Source organism: Ornithodoros turicata, chromosome 7 (genome assembly GCF_037126465.1).
Source record: "Ornithodoros turicata isolate Travis chromosome 7, ASM3712646v1, whole genome shotgun sequence".
NCBI classification, from domain to species: domain Eukaryota; kingdom Metazoa; phylum Arthropoda; class Arachnida; order Ixodida; family Argasidae; genus Ornithodoros; species Ornithodoros turicata.
The window spans coordinates 57,441,064-57,465,448 of NC_088207.1; the positions used below are offsets into that span (position 1 = coordinate 57,441,064).

General features: G+C 45.6%; 1 protein-coding gene across 3 annotated transcripts in view; it reads left to right on the forward strand.

Moving 5' to 3' along the window:
- Nucleotides 1–24,385, forward strand: part of LOC135401709 (protein dispatched homolog 1-like) — a 52,688-nt gene that overhangs the window by 314 nt on the left and 27,989 nt on the right. The window lies entirely within an intron of this gene.

Sequence of the window (24,385 nt, forward strand, 5' to 3'; positions counted from 1 at the left end):
GGATCGATCGTTGACAAATGCACGCGACATTTCGATAGCGCATTGCAATCCGCGGGTTTTGACAGTTGCTTTTTACAGCCTGTTTTACCGGGGCCAGACTAGCGATGAAGACCTCTGCAGAGGGACTTCAACAACGCGCATGGATTTGGCACTCAGCGTCCTGTCGTTACAAATTGAGCTTCGTGTGGATGCTCGGAGATTATGTTGTCACAAAAGGATGATCGTTGCTTTAATGCTTTGAGCTAGTTGCAGCATCCATTCTAGCGTGCCAAATGTACGGTGCACCATATTGGAAGATGTTCGGAAGCCCAGGAGCAGACGGCGTTTCTTTTTCTTCTTCTCGCATCACTTTAAGAGGTGCTGTTGGACGTGCTTTTAAATATTTTCTCTTGAAAAAGTTCATCCTTTCCTGATGCAAAAGCTGAAAAATCGCAACACAGCATTATACGTTGTTTTGTATGTGAGATGCTTTTCGTGTACCATCAGTATATACGATTTTCTTCTCAAACGTTAACTTTTTCACTTTTTTCTTGGCTTTCGTCCGGACCTTTTCACTGCATTGCTGGCGTATGTTCAGCAGTCTGCCATTTGCAAATCTCAAAAGCTGCAGACGTACGTTCGTAACGTAGATTTCAGTATATATTGTGTAACCTTTTAACGTCAGATCATGCTTGATTCATATGTGAGGGCCTCACTTACGAAAACCTCCATTGTAACTGATATGTGTCATTATGTATCATTTCGATCATCATGTCGATGTGTATCATTTATTGTTTAATGTTATTACTCTACTGCACCACTGCAAGTGGCAGTATTTTCTGTCGTTGCCAAGGTAGATCTATTGCCGTTTCATACGCAGAAGTACTTCCAGGTATGGCCACAAAAGAAAAAAAAAGAAAAGAAAAAAAGTTATAATTATAACCGCAACCGATTCACAGACGTGAACAGATGGTTTTCGCAGAGCCGCACGGAAATTACGTTCTTCCCTTACATATTTTTGACGGTGCGGAAGGTTCAATGGGGAGCAGGAAATTAGGCAGAAATTTACACTGCTCTGACCAATGTATTAGAAATGGGGCCTGCGCTTCCTGCTTGATCGAGCAAGGGTGTTGACATTGTTCGCAGCCGTCGGGAAGTAAGGACCGGGAAATTTGCAGATAAGGCCAGTGAGGGGCGTCAGAGTCGTAATGCAGTCGCAGACGACGTGATATTCTTTCGTAACCTTTGAAGCGCGCAGTGTTGGTAAAAACTACAAAAGAAGGCAGGGAAACGTCTAGGGAGCGGTCAGCATCCGATAAGTATACGACCTATACGAGTTGAGCTGCATAGTCTCCAAAATATCGCCTAATGATACCGAGTATAAAATAATGATATAATTTAGCGTTCTTGCGATATCGTTACGTGCAATAACTGTTCATTTCGTCCGGGAGATTGCTTTCAACCATTGCATGTTTCTTCGAGGATACTTTTTTTTTTTTTTTTTTTTTTTCTGGGACAGTTTTTCCTAGATCCGAACTGATCGGCAGGAGGTGGCCTGTGCATTCTTTATGGCGGCTCGTACCAAGACAACTTCGTAGCACTCTAAACTCATATCAATACAACTCTACTACGCTCAATTTGTACCTCATTCCAATTCAATCGCGCCGGAAAAGGTCGTGCCAGGAAAAACGAGAATGTACGAATTCCACAAATAACATTCACTGAAGCACAACTGAGGGATAGCAAAAACGTATCGCAATGATTGCGTGAAAATAGGGAATTTTCAAATCCAAATGGAAACTGTCCGACATTTTCCTCATTGCGTGGAATATCAGTCACATGAATGGAGCAATGTCCTCAAGCCCTTCTTCCGGCTCATCACAATATTATATTCGCCAGGAGTCGCGGGCGTACCCAGGATTTTTTTCCAAGGGGGGGGGGGGGGGCGCAAGGAGGGAGGCAGAGTGTGCAACCCCCCCTCTACCACATCCTGGAGACTGACGTTGCGGACCGTGTTCCTATTACAGTCAAACTCCTTTATAGCGAGCACCTTTTTAACGAAAATACCACTACAGCAAATTTTTTTGCGGTCCCGCTGGAGCCCTATAGGTCCAATAATGGACATCCTTTTTAACGAAAATACCTTTACTGCAAATTTTTTTTGATGTCCCCTGAGTTTCGTTGTGAAGGAGTTTGACTGTATTACATCTGAGAATAATCATTACGGGGTATAATCATAACATAACATATACGTGGGAATCTGAACGTGAAGCAGACAGAGGAAAAAAAATTGCGGTTTTCGAGCGGTTATAGACCATAGGAAATGCGTGGGGTGTGATATATTTTGATTTAGGAATAGCAAGCCGACCTTCGTTCAGGCTGACCTTTCCGAAATAAACGTATATATCCCCCCCCCTCCCCTGAGAATTTGCTTAATCTTCTAACTTTTTTTTTTCTACAAAGTTATAGCATATGACAAAAATATCGATAAAACTTCAGGCAAATAACTATCGGTCTACAAAGTTTTGAAGCGTCAGAAACGTCAGCTTCTATTTTTTACGACGCGATCAAAATGTGTAACCTTCGCTAAATTCATTCTGTAGAATTCATGTTTACACAACGTCGCAAAGGCGCAGGTAGATCACTGTACAGAAGTGTAATTTCAACGAGTCCCCCCCCCCCCCCCCCCCCCCAAAAAAAAAAAAAAAGAGCAAAGAACATGATCAGTGGAGCACTTAGCGAACGCTCTAAAGACTGGGAGGTGCAGGTCGCTTCGCTCGCGGACTCTCCTTAGGTTTTTCCTGGTTTTTCTGGCGGTCTCTCCAGGCGGTTTTCTTCTTTTTTTTTTTTTCGTGGGGGGTGGGGGCACAGTTTCTCCTCACCGTTGCCCATAGTCGTAGTCGTCTCGCAACGTGATTAATTATAATCAATTTCTAAAACAGCGCAGTGACTCCCACGCGTGTGTTCTTCCAAAATTACTCGAAAGGTGAAAGACCTTTGCCAGAAAAGAGCATTTAAATGTAGCGACACACAAGATGGCCTTGAAACAGAATTCAGTTCTATTTCGAGCTTATTTTGTCTAGTAGGGATTACGGAATACTTTTTTTTTTCATCGATACCGCGCTTAATCCGGGATGTTTTGCTACTTTCGCTACTTCACGCTTCCAACGTTTTATTTTCTGCGTCTTTCGGAGTCCCGAAACATTTTGCATTAAAGATCATTATCAGTTGCGCAGAGCGGCGTTTCGCGAAAATAACCTCCACGGGCTGTCTAAATTCGGTAAAACCATCATTAACGCAAGAGATGGAACTATAAATGTTCAGCCTTTTGCATCGGAGCTAGTTTTATTAGTTGCAGCAACGACGTGGAATTTGTTTCCACGAAACACTATTCTTTCGTCTTGCGTGAGTGCGACGTCAGAGGAACACATGTGATGAAGTGACGATCCTGATTTACTGTGGTGCTCTATTGCCGAGCGCCATTACGGACCAAGAGACATTACGGACCATTCTAAGCGGTTTAGCTACTTCAGACATTGTAACATGTAGACTCATTTGTACCAAAATAATTAAGCACGTTCTTGCTTTTGCCTTGACATCTTATGTGTCCTTGAAATTTTCGTTCTATAGTGGCGATGGCGCGGCTTGCTACCTTGTTTTTGGTTAGGCATGATCGCCTTCCACGCCGAGACTGTGCTGTCTCAGGTTTTCCCTGGGTTTTCCCGGCAGGCTTTTCTTCCAGGCGCATGTCGGCACAGTACCCCCCGAAGTCGGCCCAGGACCTACAGCTACGTCTAGCCCTCGTCTCCACGAAAGATCAGCTACCGTTTCAGGAAGACCGATATATAAGATTGTATACACGTTTTTCTGATTAATGTCGCATCATGTGCAACTGTCTGTCTCATATGTCTATAGGATAGGGCTACATTTAGCAGACATCCGGCCTTCGGTACATTCGTCGCGATCGCTAAAAATGGGCAGAGTTTTTCATCCTTCTTTTTTTTTTTTTTTTTTTCGTCGCTGAGTACTGGCTGCGCGTGGTGATCCTTTCGTTCAATACGTATATCATCTTAAGAGGATGTTTTCCTTTGGCCCCAACCTTCCTTTTGGAGAGTCTCGAAGGACGCTCTGGAATCCTTCAGTATCAAACGCCACGAGGAAATTGACACTCAAATCGACCCCCCCCCCCCACTCTATAAATGAAGCAAACGCTTTGAGTAAAGTCTCGTCTCTATAAATAGCTCAAGCGTCATGGCATCGTTGAATCCTACCACCGGCTGCGTGTGCTGGGATTCACTGGGGAATTTCCGACAGACTTTTCGGGATGTCGGACTAGATCGATCCAGACCGCATATCGGAGCTGTTCCCTCTGAAGTCAGCCCATGACGCATATTAAGTTCCCCGTCCACCACTCACTCATTCCCGCTGTCCTCTCTCCACCTGTCTGCACGTCGCTCACAGCCACTGTTGCTTGACGGTACTACTTTGTAATGTACTTTGTACTTTGTGACGGTAAATTTGGAGCCGACGAGCACCTTGCAGGAAAACCGCGCACAAGCGCGTGGAGAAGGAAATTGTGAAATATTTGTGAGGGGGCGCGTGGAATATTGTAGTGGAAAGAGAAAGGGAAAATACCGTTCCAACGCGTGTTATGTTGCGCTCCGGTGGCGCAGCGGTAACGCGTGCGCTTGGAGGCTGGGAGGTCCGCGGTTCGAATCCGCGGGCCGGCTGTGCCGTCTGGGGTTTTTCCTGGGTTTCCCTCAGATGTGTAATAGGCGTATCCCCTGAAGTCGGCCCATGGACGCAGCTATCCTCCCTTCGTATCCTAGCTATCCTCCCTATCCTCCCAACATTCCGCTCGGTCTTCCACTTCACCCTTTCCTCTCCTCCTCTCCACCACCTTTCCCTTCCCGAGAAACATGCCGCCTAATCAGGCAGGCAGACCTCTCGGGTTCCTCCCAACGACACTCCTCCTCCTCCTCCTCCTGCGCACGGTACCATAATATACCGGGTGTTTGAGTTAAATCCCGGGGCTAAATAATTCGCGAACGGGTGCACCAATCCACGAACTTTCTTATTTGCGAGTATCTGTCCGATACCACCTACAAGCTGTACACCGTGGGAATGAGTGGGAGGCGCTCATTATTTAAATAAAAAAAACGCGAATGAGTTTCGTAAAAAAGCGTAACTTCAAAAGCAGGGCGCTGTCGGCATTAAAATGGGTGCTACCCCTTTTGGGACCTTCAGTGGACACCTTTTAGAGAAAAATCTGCCACCGAAGCGGGTCATTTGTTGCAGTAATTAATTGGTTTCGGTTTACGTATTTTTGTCGCGGCTGGTCGCGGCGAAGCGTGAAATGACGTATTTCATTGGTGTACTTCATTGGTGTAAGGACGTAATTCATTGATGGATAAGGAAGTGAAAGAGCGTCCTTCTGCGCTTCGCCGCGACCAGCCGCGACAAAAATACGTAAACCGAAACCAATTAATTACTGCAACAAATGACCCGCTTCGGTGGCAGATTTTTCTCTAAAAGGTGTCCACTGAAGGTCCCAAAAGGGGTAGTGCCAATTTTAATGCCGACAGCGCCCTGCTTTAGAAGTTCCCTTGTTCTACGAAACTCATTTGCATTTTTATTTTAATAATGAGAGCCTCCCGCATCAAAAACGAATTTTTGACATTTTGATGTTAACACATTATTTATTTTCAGCTGCAGCTGAAAATCGCTGCTTACACACGTGACGCACGCTTCAAGTTTTTTTTTGTTGCAGCCGTTATATACTCAATGTTACATTACGTGCGTGCTTACCGTCGGTAAATTATTTACGTCCACACACAGAAAAACACAGTCTATTTGTCAGGTTCTGACAGTCGCGTTTTTACGGCTTTCTAAAGATGTTTCTCTAGCATTCACCTCCAGCACCCATAGCGTCCGTCGTCTGCATATAGCGTAGACATGGAAGTGGACCCTTTTCCATGATTCTTAGAAAGTACCGGTCACCTGTTGTTTTTCTCGTTCCTACACTCTTAAAAATGAACTTCACCGCATAGCACGCTCCTAGCCAACCATCATCTCAAATGATATCGTTATCTGCCCTGATTTGTTGAAAACGGGGGGCGTACACCTTTTTTGTGACAATTATGAACAGCATAAGTGTCACAGAAAAGGCGTACGCCCCGCGTTTTCAACAAATCAGGGCAGATAACGATATCATTTGAGATGATGGTTGGCTAGGAGCGTGCTATGCGGTGAAGTTCATTTTTAAGAGTGTATCACAACAATCACCTTTGTTACTTCCACGCAGAGCCATGCTGCAACAGTTGCGTAGCTCCTAGAAATTATGCGCTTTTCCTGGAAAGAAATCTTCCAGGAAACAGTACTGCAAGCAATACTGCCCCGCGGCCGAGGCCTTTGTTTGTCGTTTGCTGTAACGTTATTTCGCGGAAGAAAAAAGAGGATAGTGCGACCCACGTACGACGACTGCTTGTTCCGTGCGAAAACGGTTAGCAAATTTTTGACTGCTTGCTCCCAAAGATTACGGCGACAACGAAAATGTGTCCCCCCTCGGCTCGTTAATCTACATTAAAAGCCCCGGCATAAAGATAAGATCATTTCTATAAATAGCTGGCGTAGGAAAAAGCACTTTTTATATAGAAGAGCATCGCAAATCGAGTAAGTCATTAATCTCGCGCCACAACAGTGAAACAAAGGCTTGTCGAACACAGTTTTTGTCTCTCTCTCTTTTATTTCGTATGTGCACCGCGCAGCAGCTATGGCCATGAACGGTATAAAGAGGTGGAGAGGATGACATGGAGTGAGAGATGAGGGGTTAGCATGCGTCCTGGGACGCCTTCAGAGGGATCTATGCCGACACCCTGGGAAATCCTCAAACAGTATAAAGACGGTTGTAGGAATCGATCGCCTCCCAATATTCACTCGTCACTATTTTAAAGTCCAATTTAGTGTCATATTATACCTCGTGAACCAATGACCGCGGTCTCGAAAATCCCACGCGATAGAGTGTGGCGTAGTTTGAGCGTTATTCGATCGAATACACGACAAGAGCCGACGTCGGATGTTGAGAGCATGCCGGAATTCCCTCTCTGGAAAAACGAGGAAACGTCACTCCCTAAGAACCAATCAGAACACGGCCTTGAGAAAAGCAATGCCGCGGCCGTGCGGGCGTCTCAGTTACGGGCAGTCTGGACGGCGCCTTTCTCCTCTAAGCGTCTCCCTCTCACTCCTCCGGTTAGGCAGTGACGTCACGCCGCCGGAGCATGTGCAGCTGCGGAAGCAGCGGTGATCTTTAAAAGTCGTTTATTTAATATCGAAGCTCTTTTCGGACGAAAAGAAATTAGCAAAGTAGATTGTCGACCGATGCCGTACATACCATAAACATACAAAAACATACCACTTTTATGTTTACCACAGTTTGGTACGTTAGGGCCAGGGCTGCGTTTGCGCCGTGAACCATCATCGTATGTAATAGCGAAAACGAACGTAACGATGAAGGGAAACCGTACATTGGATGGCATACTAGACGCTCAAGAATTATGTAAAGGCTGCCATTTCTATTCAGTTTTGATTCGAATTATAAAAGTTCACCTCTTGATGTTTCAAGTGACTCCCAAACAGCGTCAAAATTTGGGCTGGTTGGTTACGCGCGCTAAAATCGAAAAAAAAAAAAAAAAAAAACCAGTGCGAGGTACGTAGGAGCACGAACACAGCCACACGTCTCCTCGCTAAAAGAGCCTGGGAGAGAGAGACAACTGCTCAGATGCTTCTCCTCAGTACAGTGTTGCGATGCAGTGAAAGCACGCTTCACAGGAGGCAGCCACGGATGGACAGGTGAATAGACGCGCGCTTTGTCTGACTTCACCCTCTATTTGTAGAATGCGTTCTGCGTGAAAAAGAAAAAGAGAAACCGGTATGCCAGTATTTTGTGCATGGTTGGGGAAATTTTTGACGTCTGCTGTACCAGCAGTATTTCTTCGGAGCGGAAGAAAAGCAGGTTAGTATTTTGAGAAAGCAGAGGTGGATCGAGACGTTGGATGCGCATTCAGATATAGTGCATGTAAACAGGAGCTGCCAGCTTCTGTCTGGACAGGGAAGAAGAGAGGGGATTATGGGAAGGGGCGTTCGCTGCGGGTCAGTTGCGTCGTCTGCTACTGCCAGACGAAATTGCGATAACAGGGCGTTCTCAGCCACACTTCGTTTTAGATGTGGGGGGGGGGGGGGGGATATGTTTATTGAGAAAAAAAACAAGGTGGATGTGGATGTTATAGCCCACCCGGCAGGAGCATCAGAACTTGCAGCCCGTGGCCGGGTTCGTTCTGGAGCACGCGTGAAAACGCAGCGTAGACTGTCTGCTGTACGGGGGCCGGATCGTTGCCAAGCTGTCTTCCTACAGGATTTTGTCCGTGCCAATGCCTGTTTGGTGAAATAAATTGAAATTGATTCGAAATTAGAAGCGCATTCCATCGGAACTATACGACCCTTCATCGCCTTTACCTGTTTGCGCAAGATGAAAAAAACAAAGTGGCATTCATATAATAAGCGGTTTCTCGTCCAGAAGACGTCCTTTCAGAACGGGCACGTGTCGAAAGGGGAAAAAAAAAAGGAACATCATGCATTGCTTCGCATGAAGAGCCACACTTTGAGCTCGCAGCGTCTAACTGGACCCCGCGATACGTTTTTGTGTAAAAAAGAGAAGCAGTAACATCCGGCTGGCGGCTTTGAGTAGCACATTAATCGCCTAGTTTCTTGAAACTGGCCCGAAATAGTACCCGGATATAATACATGTATGAAAAGGGGCTTAGCGAAGCTCCCTGAGAGGATGACGGAAGAGGTCACAGAAAAAAAGAGACATCAGAAGCATGTCTAACAAAGCCTGTTTTGCGTAAAGTTAATCACCGCGAGCGACGCTTGGATTAATTTTATCATCGGTGGAGCATGGAGGTCACCTCAAACATGTATTTTTTTGCCACGTGATGTGGACATACTACTTTCAGAAACTTATACGCAAAATATTTCCTTTGGGGCTTACGTGTTTTTCTGACTAAATTATGATGATGATGATGATGATGATTCGGGTTTTTATGGCGCACGGACAACTAAGGTCATAGTGCGCCAAATCTATGGTGAAATTATGACTAGTTAAAATTGTGCATGGAAACTGATAGGATCGTTAAAATTATATGTGAAGTAAATTAAAAACATATTTACAAATGCATAAAACAGCTGTATAAAATTACAGAAGACTAACCATGTCAGTGTCTTTCTGACTAAATTAGTCCACAGGAATGCGCGCAAACGGCGGCGAACCCTCTGCGCTTCGTGTTTGCGTGCGCGACGTCTTACTGTCGCGAACACTTTTATTGGATGACGGGAAAGCGTCTGCTGCAACACGTGAGCAATGTGACCTGTCTACAGATGACGTCGCAGACTGACACGTCGAGGGAGAGGAGGTTTCCTGACCCGCGAGGTTGAAAGGGTAGCTCGCTGTATTCGCACTTCACGTGCGGACACGTATCCCCGGTGGCTTATAAGCCTAATTTCTGCTTTCCACGAGATACTTTTGAGGAGCCCTTTCACGCTCCTCTAAAACTGAATAAAAAGGCGACACGGACGAGGAGACAACATCACGCTGAAGACGGGAAGGTAGCGGGGTCGAAATCCTCACACATGTTGTGTTGTCTCTCTGGGCACTCCCTTATCAGGGGGCTTAATCGCTGCATCGTCGTTACGGTCGTTACAAGCTAACGAGTGGCGGGAAATTCAAACAGGCGGGCGGGAAATTTAAAAAGGTGGGCACGTGATAAAACACGCGCACGGCGCTCTTCGCGCGATACGTGAAGTCCGTGGTACGCGTCACGCGCAATGTGTCACGTGGCCACCTTTTTGAATTTCCCGCCACTCGTTAGCTTGTAACGATGAAGCGATTAAGCCAGGACGGATGTCGAAACTGTTCCTCCTGAAGTTGTCCCGGGACGCTTACACTAACTTCCCTGTCTCCCACAACCTCCTGCGCTGTCCTTTCTCCATCTGTACACTGCTCATGGCCCACGTTGTATCGCGGTGCTAACGCGGAATTTTGTTTAAAAATTACTCCCGCATTTATACTCTCAATTGAAAATATCGAAAACAAAGAGAGAAGAAAGACGTTTTTATTTTGGAGGGAACTTTGGGGTGAATGCATATACGGAGGCGGACCTTTCCGATATATGCTTGAACTGGCGCTATACATGAAGCGGTAGTCGTTTTTCCGGCCCCTCATTGAATCCGTTCTCGCTGAACAAGTCCTTTGTACGTGCGCTTGTCGCAGGAAGTGGTCGGACGACGTTCAATCCTTCTTTCTCTCTATCTCTCTCTTTCTTATCTTCCTTTCTGTGCCCAGAATTTCGATGCCAGGCCCAGTCCGCGTTTGAAACTCGACGAACGTCTGTTCCTGACATTTCCGCTCTTTGCAACCCTTTCTTCTCCCTCCCTCTTTTTAGTTTCTAGGAAAGAAAATGTGTGTTGTCAACTTCTTCCCTGCAGACAGGACCCTCGAGGGCCTCTGTTTGTAGGAGGAGCTGGCACTCGCCATTACGGTAACTTTGTTTTTGTTTTTTTTTATCTTTCTTTTTTGTTAGACGTATAGAAGGCCGCTGGGTGTAGGGGATGCACGTGACTTGGGTAACTAGAATGTCCGTGTATTCACACGAGCGACATCCTCACGGAATATTCTAGTGGAAGAAAAAGCGAAAACACTGCTCACAGAGCCGAAATTCCGTCCCGTGTTATATGTTGAGCGTTCACACGGTGCGGAATTGGGAGTGGCGTATACTGCGCATTTAGCAGACGACACTTAGCAGACGACACCGTCAGCGTGTTTTCCTGTCGTCTGCTACGGAATATCTTGTGGCTGTGTAGCAAGATGTTCCCCACGGTTACCGTGTATTCACACGAGTGACATCTTCGCGGAATATTCTAGTGGAAGAAAAAGCGAAAACACTGCTCACAGAGCCGAAGTTCCTTCCCGTGTTATGTTGAGCGTTCACACGGTGCGGAATTGGGAGTGGCGTACTGCGCATTTAGCAGACGACACTTAGCAGACGACACCGTCAGCGTGTTTTCCTGTCGTCTGCTACGGAATATCTTATGGCCGTGTAGCAGGATATTCCCCACAGTTAGCAGTGTACGTGAAGACACGACGTTGAGCGCTCGTGCTCACGTGACAGCAGAAAGCTATGACGCCTTTCGCATCTTCCGCTTCTGGGGGAATGTCGCTCCGACGGAGTAATTTTAGTCCCTTATGGGACTCGATGCACGAATTTATGCGAAATTTAGGGACTTGTTTGCTGAGCTGAGGGAGTGAATTTCAGTGTCAGGTTCTAAAATGGGGAGTAATTGCAATATAGGGCAGTTGAATCTTTGTAGTGGATGACGCAACCAACATACAAGGACGAAGCCTCACAACGCACAGTTGCACACTCATTCAATAGGGAATGGAAGCTGTTACTACTCCCCCCTCTCTCTTTCCCCCTCTCTCCTTCCCTCCCATAGCATAGATGCCGAAATTTTCTTCGGCAAAGTGTCGTATAGTGCTGGAGATGAACGAGAAAAGCGAACGGCATGTTCAACATCCGTTTTGCTGTGACGTCACAAGCGTGACCTTCTGCAACTTTGCTGACGTCACAGCGGACATTCGCGACCTACAGACAAAAAACTAAGGAACGACATCAACTAATTCCTCGTGGTGCCTAAATTAACCCGAGTTCCATATATTTCAATGAGATTTTTTTATAACCAGTTACGCGTTATTTTTCGATTTTTATAGGCAGCGCCTTCTCTCGCGTGACGTCACCGTCAGCAGGTTCCGGTACGTGTTCGCTCCGTGAAGCGTCAGAGCGACGAATTCAAGAAACGTGATTGTTAGTTACGTTACCATAGTTACGTTTCGTGAGTTCTCAATGCAGTCGGAGCCATCTTTTCCTCGGTCGCACTGCCCCGAAGAAAGATGGACTGGATTGGATTGGATTGTATATAGGATGGAAGGAAGAAAAGTAAAGCGGAGGAAGGTCTTTTCCGCGGAGTCCTCCCTTTCGTAATGGTTTGGACGTGATAAAGAGCTACATCGTCTTTATACCTACGGATGCTTCTTTTTGTTATTTTTTTTGTAAACGCAGAAGGCTCGGCATTGTCGTGAAAATGCTGGTTGCACTCGACACCTCCCTCCGATCTCTTTCGCATAGGTGTAACGATCGATTGATAGACAGAAATGTTCCACTCGTTAGATCGTTCCTGTTCTTCTGCATTGGCGTGCATTCTACGTCTAGGGACATCTCTTTTCTGCTTTCTCTATACTTTCTCTCATTGAAAGTGCGATAGGCTCGCTTATCTTCTCGTTAGAACCAAACGTAGCAATTTGTTTACCAGTCTACGTTTGTTACACTATAGCGAAGTTCAAATACGTTTAAAGTATACCCTCGTCCCAATGACATACTCTCACTTCGCTTTCGCATTCCCGTAAAGAACTGAACGGGTGTATATTACAGTTATCGAGCTAGGAAGTACTGGAGTACCCGCCTGTAGCTGTTTTGATGCGCAACCCCGCCGCATAGTGCCGCCACTTGTTGCGAAAAGGGCGATCGAAAACCGCATTCATTGTTTGTCGACCATAACTCATTCCACCCTCATAATCACCCTTGCTGTATAAGTGCTCCCCCTTATAATAATAATTACGTTGTGAACAACGCAGGTTGGTGTTCCGTCCTCGTGTTTATATAGATGAGCGCGGATAACATTGTAGCGAGCGTGGGGATTCTAGGATCCGCGCGGATACTGAATATATATATCCTCACACATCCGGGATCATTTATTTGGTAGGGGGAAAAGCCTGCTCAAGGAAAACGTTACGTGGCAAAAGATTTTACATCTGAGCATGGAAACTGTCTAGGAACATTTACGTCATCACAGTTGTCCAATATAATATAGTAGTTAATTGCGAAACAACGCAACGAATGACACACTTGGACACGCCATTTTAGATTCAGTATCTGGAAGGGTGACCTTGTCAATTACTTTTTGTGCTTTCGAGTTGTTCTAGTTACGTTTCATGACCATTTGAGTGCAAGCTTTGTGTTTTTCAATAAGTGTTAGTATAAATGCTGTGTGTTTTGAACTTTTCTTTTTTTTTTACGTTTTTATTATTATTATTTGCTAGTGTAAGTTACACAGCTATCACATTAATGTGTTTACTAGTTGCTTTCTGCTGTTGCACTGCTGTATGGGAGGTGAGCCTCGTCAAGTCGCACCCTGCGACTTTTTGTTCATCTCCTTTTCACGCTTTTGTGAATAAAAACATTATTATTATTATTATTATTATTATTATTATTATTATTATTATTATTATTATTATTATTATTATTATTATTATTATTATTATTATTATTATTATTATTATTATTATTATTATTATTATTATTATTATTATTATTATTATTATTATTATTATTATTATTATCTGCTCTCCATCGCGGCTGCATCTATAGGAAAACGGTCGGCGGACACACTAACGATTACTTGCGGATATAGTGACGCGGTGTCCGCAATTTATCCGTGCGGATTTGAAAACTTTCGGTTTGCTACCGCAAATCAACGTGTCGCGCTGATATAACCGCCCCTTATTCTCTCTCCTTATCTGCATTATCTCCTCTCTGTATATAGCGAATACATTTATGCATAGTGCGAGACGTAAGGACGTTAAATTTCGGTAATGGGCTCTCCGGGGGCAATAGAACGAAGTGAATGAATCCCATCCTACACTCTAAGAAAAAAAGGAGTACTTTTACTCCTTTTGGGGACTAAATGCATTGCCACAAAAAATAGTCCCTTTCGGGAGTAAATGCACGGGAGTAAATGAATGTCACAGAGTGAAGACCGCATTTCACGCGCTGTTGTAAGAGTCCCAGGTACATAATTGGTGCGCATGCATGAAGATACTTTGAAGCAAACCGTCAACCGTGATATATCGAGTGATATAAAATCTTGCCCCATACTAGGGCACAATTTGCGAAGAAAGATGCGCTAACTGTTTCTTACTCTGTGTGGCTGGAAAATTGCTAAGTTGTCTGAGTTATACGCCCTTATGTCGTTCAAATTGGCCAAGCGCACATGTTTACGTAGACTTTTGCATTCAGGAGACCATTCGCGAAGTTTAGTGACAATTTGCAGTCCTGGGGAGTAAATGTCGGGACTAAATGTCGGGTTAGGGGACTAAAATGGGGAGTAATTGCAAGCTAGGGGAGTAGAAGCTACAATTACTCCCCGTTTTACTCCTTTTTTTCTTAGAGTGTACACGTGCGGTTTTAATGAGGCCACTAAGATTATTGTCATCTATTGTATTAATGCGTTAGCGTTACAAGCCCCACTTTGAAGAAAAACCGGCGTCGTAGCGGGGTCAGTGCGGAGTCCCTGTACAGCAGTGTAAGAGGATATGTAGTAGATATAGATAGTAGATAGATAGCATAAATGTATATGTAATAAATAGGTGTAATATATAATAGTAATATGTAAATTATAATGGTGATAATTGCGGTTAATTACGGTAAAAACTCGTTAATTCGGATCTCACGGGACCTACGACCAACGTCCAAATTACCCGAATGTCGAAATAACGAAAGGACAACAAAATGCCAGCTATGTAGTCGTAGTATAATTAGTTAATTACAAGGTTAATTAAGCCAAATTAAAAGAATTCAAGGTAAATTAAAGTTAATGTAATAGTTAGTTAATTAGTTAATGTAAAAGTTAGTATATGTAATAGTAGTAGTAATTAGTTAAATAGTAATAGTAATAAAAAGCAGTCCCTTCTATGTTGTTTTAGCCTCAGAACATCAGTTCTCTCAGCGTCTAATGCCAACGCATTGTCGTCGCATTAATTACATTAATCGCCCCCAAATTTTTTTGAAGAATATTGTATTAAGCGATTTTTAGGCGTTGAACGCATCACATAATGCGTCTACATAGACGCAAAAAGGTTAACGAGGAAGTGGTAATCCAGCGCGAAAATTCAAATTTTTCAAATGCCGAAACGACTAATTGTATATTCGGTTCCAATACCGAAGTGAATGTCGAAGCCTATATGCTAATTTCAAACGGAAGCTACCTCTCTTCCAAACCGAATATGCTCGAATGGTTCCGCATTGCACCCCAAAACAAAAACGCCATAAGGCAGAGGGTATATAAAAATCAAACAGGAAAAGATAAATTGATGATGATGAATGGAGAAATTCGCCACATGAGGATGCATGCACAGTGGACGGAATGAGATGTGACACAGTGCTGAGACGACGAACGACGCTGAAGTGAGTGGTATAGACAGTCAGCGGAGTCGGTGAGTCAACATTAGGGGCGGCGAGAACATCAGCAAAACGCTAGGCAAAAACACGCACGACACGGGCACACGGGCAGGAACATCATAGGATAGAGAGCAGACCGATGTCACGGTATAAATCAAAGCGAGCTCTGCTTAACGTCAGCATGGTTACAGTTCTCTGGAATTACAACAATGAAAAGGAAACAAGTGACCGTTTTCTTCCGCCGCATCTTGCCATTAGCTGGACGCAGAACCGAGCTCGGCCGACAATTTACGCGCCTCGAAGCGACAGTTTTGTAGGATGTATATTTTGCAGTTGAATGGGGCTTGGCAAAGTTTGCAAATAACACCCGAGATGTACCCCGAGCGCTGGCCCCAGAATTTCCAGACAAGTAGACTTTTTCATACGATTTTTTAACACGTTAGGTGAAACACTAACTGTTCGCACAGTCCTACTTTTAGATGTGTGGCTCTGTGGAGATACATAGCTGGTTGAATGGTTAACGGAAAACTTTCATATAGTATATGTGGTTCACTGCACGTCAGCGTACTGACGAAAACAACAAGAAAATTAGAGACGAGAGCAGACGAGATATGAATCCTTCAAAACACTTGGACTTCGAGCTCTGGCACCAGAAGAGCGAAATAAGTCTCGCCCATTCCTATTGGCTGTCGAAAGCACGTGACCGTTCCCGCCTTCAGTGAAGATGTCACAGTCGGATGGGTTTCGTTGTTCGCCGTGTCGATTTGTTGTAACACGTAGATGGAAGCATGGAACATGTTTAGGTCGTTTGTGGCAGTTGATAGGCACCTCAAACATAAGAGGCTCAATTACCTGAATTAGATTGAACGATTGAATGAATTAAATTGAATAACACGCAAGTAAGTCAGTTTGCGGCTATCGTGGAAGAATGTTACTCCGAAGCAACTATGTCTGTTAGCGTGGCATACGGACGTCGAGAGAGGACAGCAGGAAGGAGTGGAAGACAGGAGGTTAATGTGCGTCCTGGGACGACTTCAGGAAGAACTGTGCCCGTCATACGCCTGGAAAGTCTCCGGAAAACCCAGAGAAAACGTCAGACAGCACAGCCTGTGGAAGCTTTCGAACCCTCAACACGTCTCACTCTCTTCAGCGTGACCTTGGAGGTAGAGCACTTTAACGTAACGTAACGCAACGCAACGTAACGTTTTGCTAACGTAAAGGCGAAAACTGTGACGAACGCCGTGAGCGAAAGAGTTCACTGTTCGGTCAAGTTAATTAGGAAGGAAAGTTAATTAGCTCGTCATATTTTCTTATTCATGCGGGGGATCGTCGTCAACATATTACCAACTATTATCGGAGCTGAGATACGCAGAGTGACAACGACCCGCACTTTCCCCGCCGTTTCGGTCCAATTATGTCCTGTGAGCGGGCAACACTGAGAGCATGCTCTCAGTGTTGCCCGTAAAAAAATATATATATACATTTAAAGAAGAAAGGGCGGCAAGTAGATAAAGGGCAGAGAGGCGTGCACCGCCCGGCGGCTGGGCTCTCCCAGGTGATGATCCCGGGATGCGTTGCCATGACAACCGGGAGCTCGGCCTTCCCTTCTTTCCCTCGGCCTGTTCTCGAAGGCGTTCCACGTATAGTGTGAGGGGGTCACGTGATGAGCCCCCGGGAGGTGTCTTCGTCGATTGACCGAAAATATAGTTGTGTCGCGTGGAAGGAGTTCGATTATCGTCCCTGTCAGCTGACTTCCGTAATTGTCTCAAATGGGACCGTGTCTTATCGATTCCGAAACTACAATTTCGTTTAGTTTTATTGGCGTGCTGTATGTAAAAGTTTCATCTAAAATAGAGGAGCAGTCTTCGACGACTTCGATGCGCAGAAGAAGACAATACGTATCTAGCTAAGTGAAATACGATGAAAACGAAACCTTGAGACACAGGTTTCGAGGTTGGGTTGCATCGAAACAATGTACCATAGTTGCAGACGACAGATTTTGAGGGCACCGTGGAAGTCACTGGCACGTAAACATTGAATACGTCACATGCACGTCACTCGGAAGTCGGAATATAATCCACGTGCCGGTCCTTCCAGGTTTCTTTCAAGTTCCGCCAAAGAGCTGCTTGTTTTGCCTCGTCGTCATTCGACTTCAAAGTGGACAACCCAATAGGAAATCGAAACTTGAAGTTTCGCCTCTCAGGGAGACTCAAGGAAGACGTCGTGATGTTGTTGTTGCCAGCAAAACTCGTGGGAGGCTATTACTAGGCATGTGCGAATATCCAAATTTTTCGGATACAGACGCGAATAATTATTTTTTCGATTTAAAATTCCGAATCGATTTGAATCGATTCGATTTGAATTTCAAAATCAAATAATGAATTTTACACTCGAGTTTTGAATCGAATCGACGTTTCTTCCAAACCGAATATACAGTCAAACTCCTTTATAGCGAACACCTTTTTAACGAAAACATCACTACAGCAAATTTTTTTTGCGGTCCCGCTGGAGCCTATAGATCCAATAATAGACATCCTTTTTAACGAAAATACCTTTACTGCGAATTTTTTTTTGCTGTCCCCTGAGTTTCGTTGTAAAGGAGTTTGGGTGTATTCGAATAGTTCCGAAGACCTCGACCGATATACCTCTGACTCTTCTGCTTGTATTGTAAAGATGTGATTAATTCATTGATTGAAGCTGCACACGTAAGGTCGGAAACAAAGTGAGCGCTACTTCACATTCTGATCCGTAGGGATGTATTGTTGTCCACATGATTTATATCTGTACGTGCTGCGTGTGTATATGCGGTCCGGTTATATATTATTCGCTTCGTATTCCATTCAGTTTAATTATTCACTTCGGCTTTGGTTATGTATCTATTCGCCTCGGGTTTAAAATAATAATTCGCACGTACGTAATGTACGCTGTCCTTTGGTAACCTTGGTCATAGAGGTTCTTTCTTTAAATACCACGACCTTTTGTGGCAGGGAAATTCGCGAAAGATTTTGTCATTCGGGTGTTTTTCTTTTCCTGATTCATTAGGTGCGTTCATACAGGAGAACTGATCTTGTACGAATATAGCTTCGCGCATTGTCGTAGGTTCGGTACGTATATTTTGTGAAGCAAGCGCAGTTGCGTGTAGTAGACAGAAAATATGTTCATTGTGTGTCCGTCTTGCGATCCCAAGGTTGCGGGTTCGAACCATATAGGTACTGTAATTTCACGCGTATAAGTCGCACCGCAGATAAGCTGCAGGACCAGTTTTTAGGAACATTTTGAAAATTTTCGTGCAGATAAGCCGCGGGCATTGCGCGACGCGACTAATTTGAGGGACAGAGGAGACCACAGAGAAGGCCATAAGCCCTGTTGTCCATATGCCCCGGGGCCGGCGTGGTGTACAACAAAGGAGGTCAGTTCCAGTGTTCTACCAAGATCGGACTGCTCTTATTGTGTGTTTTTCATGGATCGACGGATCGGTGGCCTTCCAGAAGACATGAATCACTGTCATTACTTTCCTTAAAGCTGCTTGGGGGAAGGCACCAGGATGGTAGGTGTACTCGAATGTTGACACGTCCCTGTTACATATTGTTTGTGCATTGGAAGGGCAGTGCTGTTCCACAGACACAGGGAAAATACCAGGGAACAATAGTCATCAGATAAGTCGCACCGGTGGATAAGCCGCAGAGCGCCCGTGAGAAAAAAAACATCGCGCATAAGCCGCGGCTAATACGCGTGAAATTACGGTACATACCGTGGCATTGCACGAGTCACTTATACACGCATGTCTAGTATAAAGCCAATTTTCGTATAGAGCCGATGTCATATTCAGACCGGGAGTGCACAGGGAACATAAAAATCGCGCGTACAAATAAAGCTCTTCGGATGCCCGGTAATACGGTCTAACTCCGTCGAAGCGCATATAATACGCACGGAAGCCAACCCACGCGAAAACCACGTTCCGTTAACATTTGCCATTAGGCTTAGGCTTAACGAAGGTGACCAATGTACCATAATCACCGAGCAAAATGGCTTATTTATCCCCGCACATGCGGCAAATTAATGTGCAAGAAGCCCCTTCCTGCGCGGCATATATGCCGGCGGTATTCACCGAATCCGCCTTATATAGTGCAGCGGTAATGAAATGTGACGGCGGGATTCATTATTCTGAGACAGCCGATTCTGCGGAAACTCTCGAGTTTTAACGGCTCCGATCGATTAATTGATTATAAGGGTTGTGATATTTGGATGGACGTCGTTCATTGCGTCATGCACGCATTGTTTACCACGAAATAGTATTGAGCGAGCGTTTTTGACGTCATGTTACACAAGCTATATAGTGTTTAAGAGTTATATAAGTTCGAGTGTAGTGCAGTTCGTTCACAGATGTGATTGTACTTTCTAAGAGATCATCGTAATATATCCGAAATAAATCCGCACTCGTAAACCGACGTCTGTCGTTGAAGTGTCCCATGAAGGTGAGGTAAGATTTTTTTACGTCTCAACAGATGGCGAGGTAGAAACCCTAATACACGTCATGTTCTGACGTCATGGGATCTTTTTCACATACGTGTCGCATCCTAGCGTCTTTCCAGCGAACCACGCTCGGATCGCGTTAAAACAAATCACACACAAAGCACAAAGAACCGAAACCAGTCCGGACCTACGAACACGCGCCGTTCGTACGGTCTCTCCAGTGGTCCCCACTAGAGCCCTGCGCGGATGAGGTTTTTGGCATCCGCATCCGACCCGCATCCGCGCACACGTTACCGCATCCGATCCATACACAACAGTTTACATCCGCATCCGATCCGCTGAGCAAAACGCACCATCCGCATCCGATCCGCAAAGATCCGCACGTTTCGAAAGACGCGTAAAGACCGCCGGAAGCATGTTGGTATAATTTCGGATGCCTCCATGCTGTCACGAAAGGACTCAGTCATGACGACAAGCAAAGGTAAACCTTTCAACAAACGCGATATGGAGAGACTTCTGGAACGCGTGGAACGCTACCTCGTCGGCGCTCGCGCGGTTCGAGACGCCTGAATGCCTCCTCTCCCGTCTTGGCGCCGTGCATGGTCAAAGGTGAACCAGAGCATGCGCTCGCTGTCGGCGCGCAGTACAAATAAATTACGGGTGGGAAAATGACAGCACGCGGTATATCCGCATCCGACCCGCTACCGATCCGCTCCCTTCGTATCCGCATCCGATCCGCATCCGACCTCGAGCCGTCCGCATCCGATCCGCACACCGCAGAAAGTGCTAAATTTTCATCCGAATCCGCAAGTATATTGCGGATATCCGCGGATATCCGCTTCCATCCGCGGATGGTGCAGGGCTCTAGTCCCCACTTCTGTCGTCCCCATACTGCGCCATCTAGCGAAGAGAGAGCTAACCCTCTCCGGCGCCTCAAGGTCATGCGCATGCGCATAAACCGTGGTGAAAAAGGTCCATTGGTTGGTTGTCGATAAGCACGTGACCCTTTTCCCGGGTATGCCTTCCGTGATTATATCACATCCATTTGCTGTAACACCCTCTGTTTTAACCAGCCTGGAGTAGTGGTTATAGGATGATCGCCTTCCACGCCGAGACTGGGAGGTGGCGCGGGTTTGAATCCCGGCTGTGCTGTCTGAGGTTTTCCTCTCGAGGACACGTGTTTATACACATTATAAACATTTATTTATTATTTATTATTACATTACAAACACATTATACACATTTATACACACAATAATTCACTGGCTTGCACTGTGGCATTGAGGAGTCTCAGTCACCCTCCTAGGTGTATATCGCTCGCTGAGCGACCCCTGGTTTGCCAATTCCGAACGATGCGCAGCTACCCAGAGCTGACGAGCCGCAAACACGGCGAAACACGTGCCTCTGGTGTTGTCGCATCGTTCCATGAGTATCTATATATATGTATATATATATATATAAAGAAGGGGGAAAAAGCCATTAAAAAATAGGTAAATGATGCTAGACGTGTTTGAAATTCAAACTTACAGTTAAGATGGCTTCTATGGCTGCACGTAGAGAAACATATATATATATATATATATATATATATATATATATATATATATATATATATATATATATATATATATATATATATATATATATATGTGTAAAAGTGCCGTTATACGCTCTTTATACATGTGTAAGGCATATGCCTCGAGTGTGGTAAAGTAAAGCTGCTTTCAAGTCGATAATACGATATGTTTCTATTATGGCGGAGACGTTTCGGGTACACCGCCAGACCCAAGTACCGCGCATCATTTAATACACCGAAATGGTAACAGAGAATCGCGCCCCCTAGTGATATGGAGAGAGGAGGACACGTGACTCTCCATTAATGATCACCGCAGCCACATTATTAACGCCCACAACGATATCGATTGACTAGTACCGCTTCCCGTATCTGATATTCCCTACAACAGTATCGAATGTGCAAAGCCGTGTTTATTCAGGACGCGATTTTGTCCGCCTTCATCGTACGAGCACGGTTGCTCAGAGTGCTCAGTAAATGCCCGTATACGTCTGAGAGATATATTCCCCGGAGAGTACTTGTGCAGCGAGAATGGAAACGGTGTCGCTGTTTCCCGCTGAGCGATAATCTTTGTTTCCCACATTGCTTCCCTTCCAGTCTTTATCTTCCTGGAGGAAGAAGAAAATGCGCGTTGCTTTTGTGCTCCTGTACAAAGGACGATATAAATGAAGGCGACGGGCCGCCATATATCGACAGGTAGACCGTTCAGCAATAAACTCGAGAAAGGCATATTTTAAGGGGGGGAGTGTGGCGGAGGAGGAGTAAGGAATGTGACGTTTAAAGGAGTACAGAAGGCCATCCAAAAAAAATTCAGATTAAGACATCTGATGAAAGTGTGTGTGTCATTATACCGAATAGCGCGAAAGGTTTTGATGTGCGCAATTTGTTTCCCAGAAAAAAAACTCACATAAACGTAGCTCCGCGCGTTCACCCTTAACTCGCCACTCCAGCTATAACGAGGATGAGGAGGTATGATGGCACGTCACCGATGACGGCGTAAGGAGACGCGTTCTGGTTTGCCGGTCAGTCGGGGTCAGCGCATTGTCCGTTTGCCGCCGTAAACCTGTTTTGCCAGTTCTCCCGGAGAATTGGGGATAGAAGGAGCGGCCGAAGCATTACCGAGCAAGCAGAAAGGCTTTATCAGAACCCCGAACAGCCGAGTAGCAGACGACAGCGGAGTAGCAGACAACATTTCTCTAGGCCAATCAGCGAGCGTTCTCCTTACAGCGTCAGCGCGAGGTTCCAGGCAGATCACATGCTGGTACTGCTCTTCACCACCGTTACGCACGGTCGCTTTTTGCGGCGTATTTTAAATTCAATTTCTGCGAAAATTATGACTCTGTGGTGTAAATTACTTCGCATGGTGCATATTACTTGCAAACTTAACAGTTTTATAGGAAGAAAACTGGGTGTTAAAAATGACTTCTGTGCTACTTTAAAGGAGCACTGAGGAGAACCCCCAATTTTTTATTTTTTTTCGCTGCGGCGTGTTGAACCACGAACGTCCATACTTGAGCCGAACCTCTTCGCCCTTCTGGGACCAGCTGTGAACATCCCTGTTGAATTCCGCTTCGCGCTATCTCAAAAGTACGGCAAAGGTCCCCCGCGAACGTACAGGGGATCGACGGCATCCCGCCGCTCCGTAGGTGGCGCTCGCAGAAATCTTTGGAATCACGTGATCGTAGTGTGCGCATGCGTGCCATGCGAAGCGTGCTCGTCGCATATTTTTTGGAACATGTTCTTTCTTTCTTTTTACTGCGTCATATGAGATTATACTACCTGCAGGAACTGTCACGCAAAATATTTCATTTGGGAAGTGCGAATTTACTAAGAAAAATTGCTTTGCAAGAGAGCGCGCAGTGGCGGTATTCTCGCCCAGCGGCACCTCGCGTGCTCGCGTGTCGTGACAAATGGCGTTGACCGCATGAGTCTAGGTGGTGTGGTTTTTCTATTTTATTCAATGACATGTTTTCTGGGACACCCTGTATACGTAGCGGCATTACGTTTTCTCACCGTCTCAAAGCTCACAAAGAAAGAAAGAAAACAAGGGCGGGAAACGAAAACAGCAATGGTGGGAAGCGTCTGATGAAACAGAAACTACGGACCAGTAACGAAGGCGGTAACGGAAACGAAAAAAAAAAAAAAAAGGACGCACGTTGTCGCCGTTGCCAAGGTGACGCTAAAAACTAGCAGGAGGTGGTGGGTTCGAATCTTTTCATCGGCTGTGCTGTCTGATATTTTCCCCGGGTTTTGCTCCTGCAGACTTTCTCGACCGATGAACGTCGGCATAATTCCCCCCCTTCCGAAGCCCGCTCCTTCCCGCTGTCCTCTGTGGAGGCCTCTCGGTCGTAACCCCAGAGACGCAAATAAAAAGAAGCAGGTATGCCACCATTCCTTTTAGCGCTCTCTTTGCCAGTCACGTCTGCTTGGATTCCCATGGATTCCTCTATGGGATTAGTCTTTCGTGCCGTCCCGAAACAGCTTCGGTTGTATTTTATTCCCGCGCGTACCGTCCAAAGCCCAACGTACCCAGTGGTTCGTAATTCCCTCGTAAAAACAAGAATTGGAAGAGTATAAAAACTATCTATAGTCTTTTGCAACACACAGCTAGGAGCATGCAAGCGCCAAGGAATCGGTATCCCACCACAAAACGCCACAGTATATAGCGCGTGATACCGATCACATACCGTGATACCGTGATGACAGCGACGTGTACCGTACCCAGTACGGCACCGATCGTGTTCCAGGGCTGGTATTTCATGGTATTATACCAGGTCGTTAGGGTTTGGAAGTCTTCAGAAACCAGAGCGAGTTTCATTGAACATGGTTCCTTCGTTGCCTCGTGTTTGCTGTGCCTCGTGGTGTAAAACGGAACCCTCTTTCTCGGTGGTGGTGGCGGTGATGGAAACAGGCCTGCCGTAGTAGGTCACGCTCTTGCGGAGAACGTCACCACTATCGCAGCGGTGTGCGTCCTGGGCCGACTTCACAGGGTCTCTGCCGACATCTGGAAAACCCA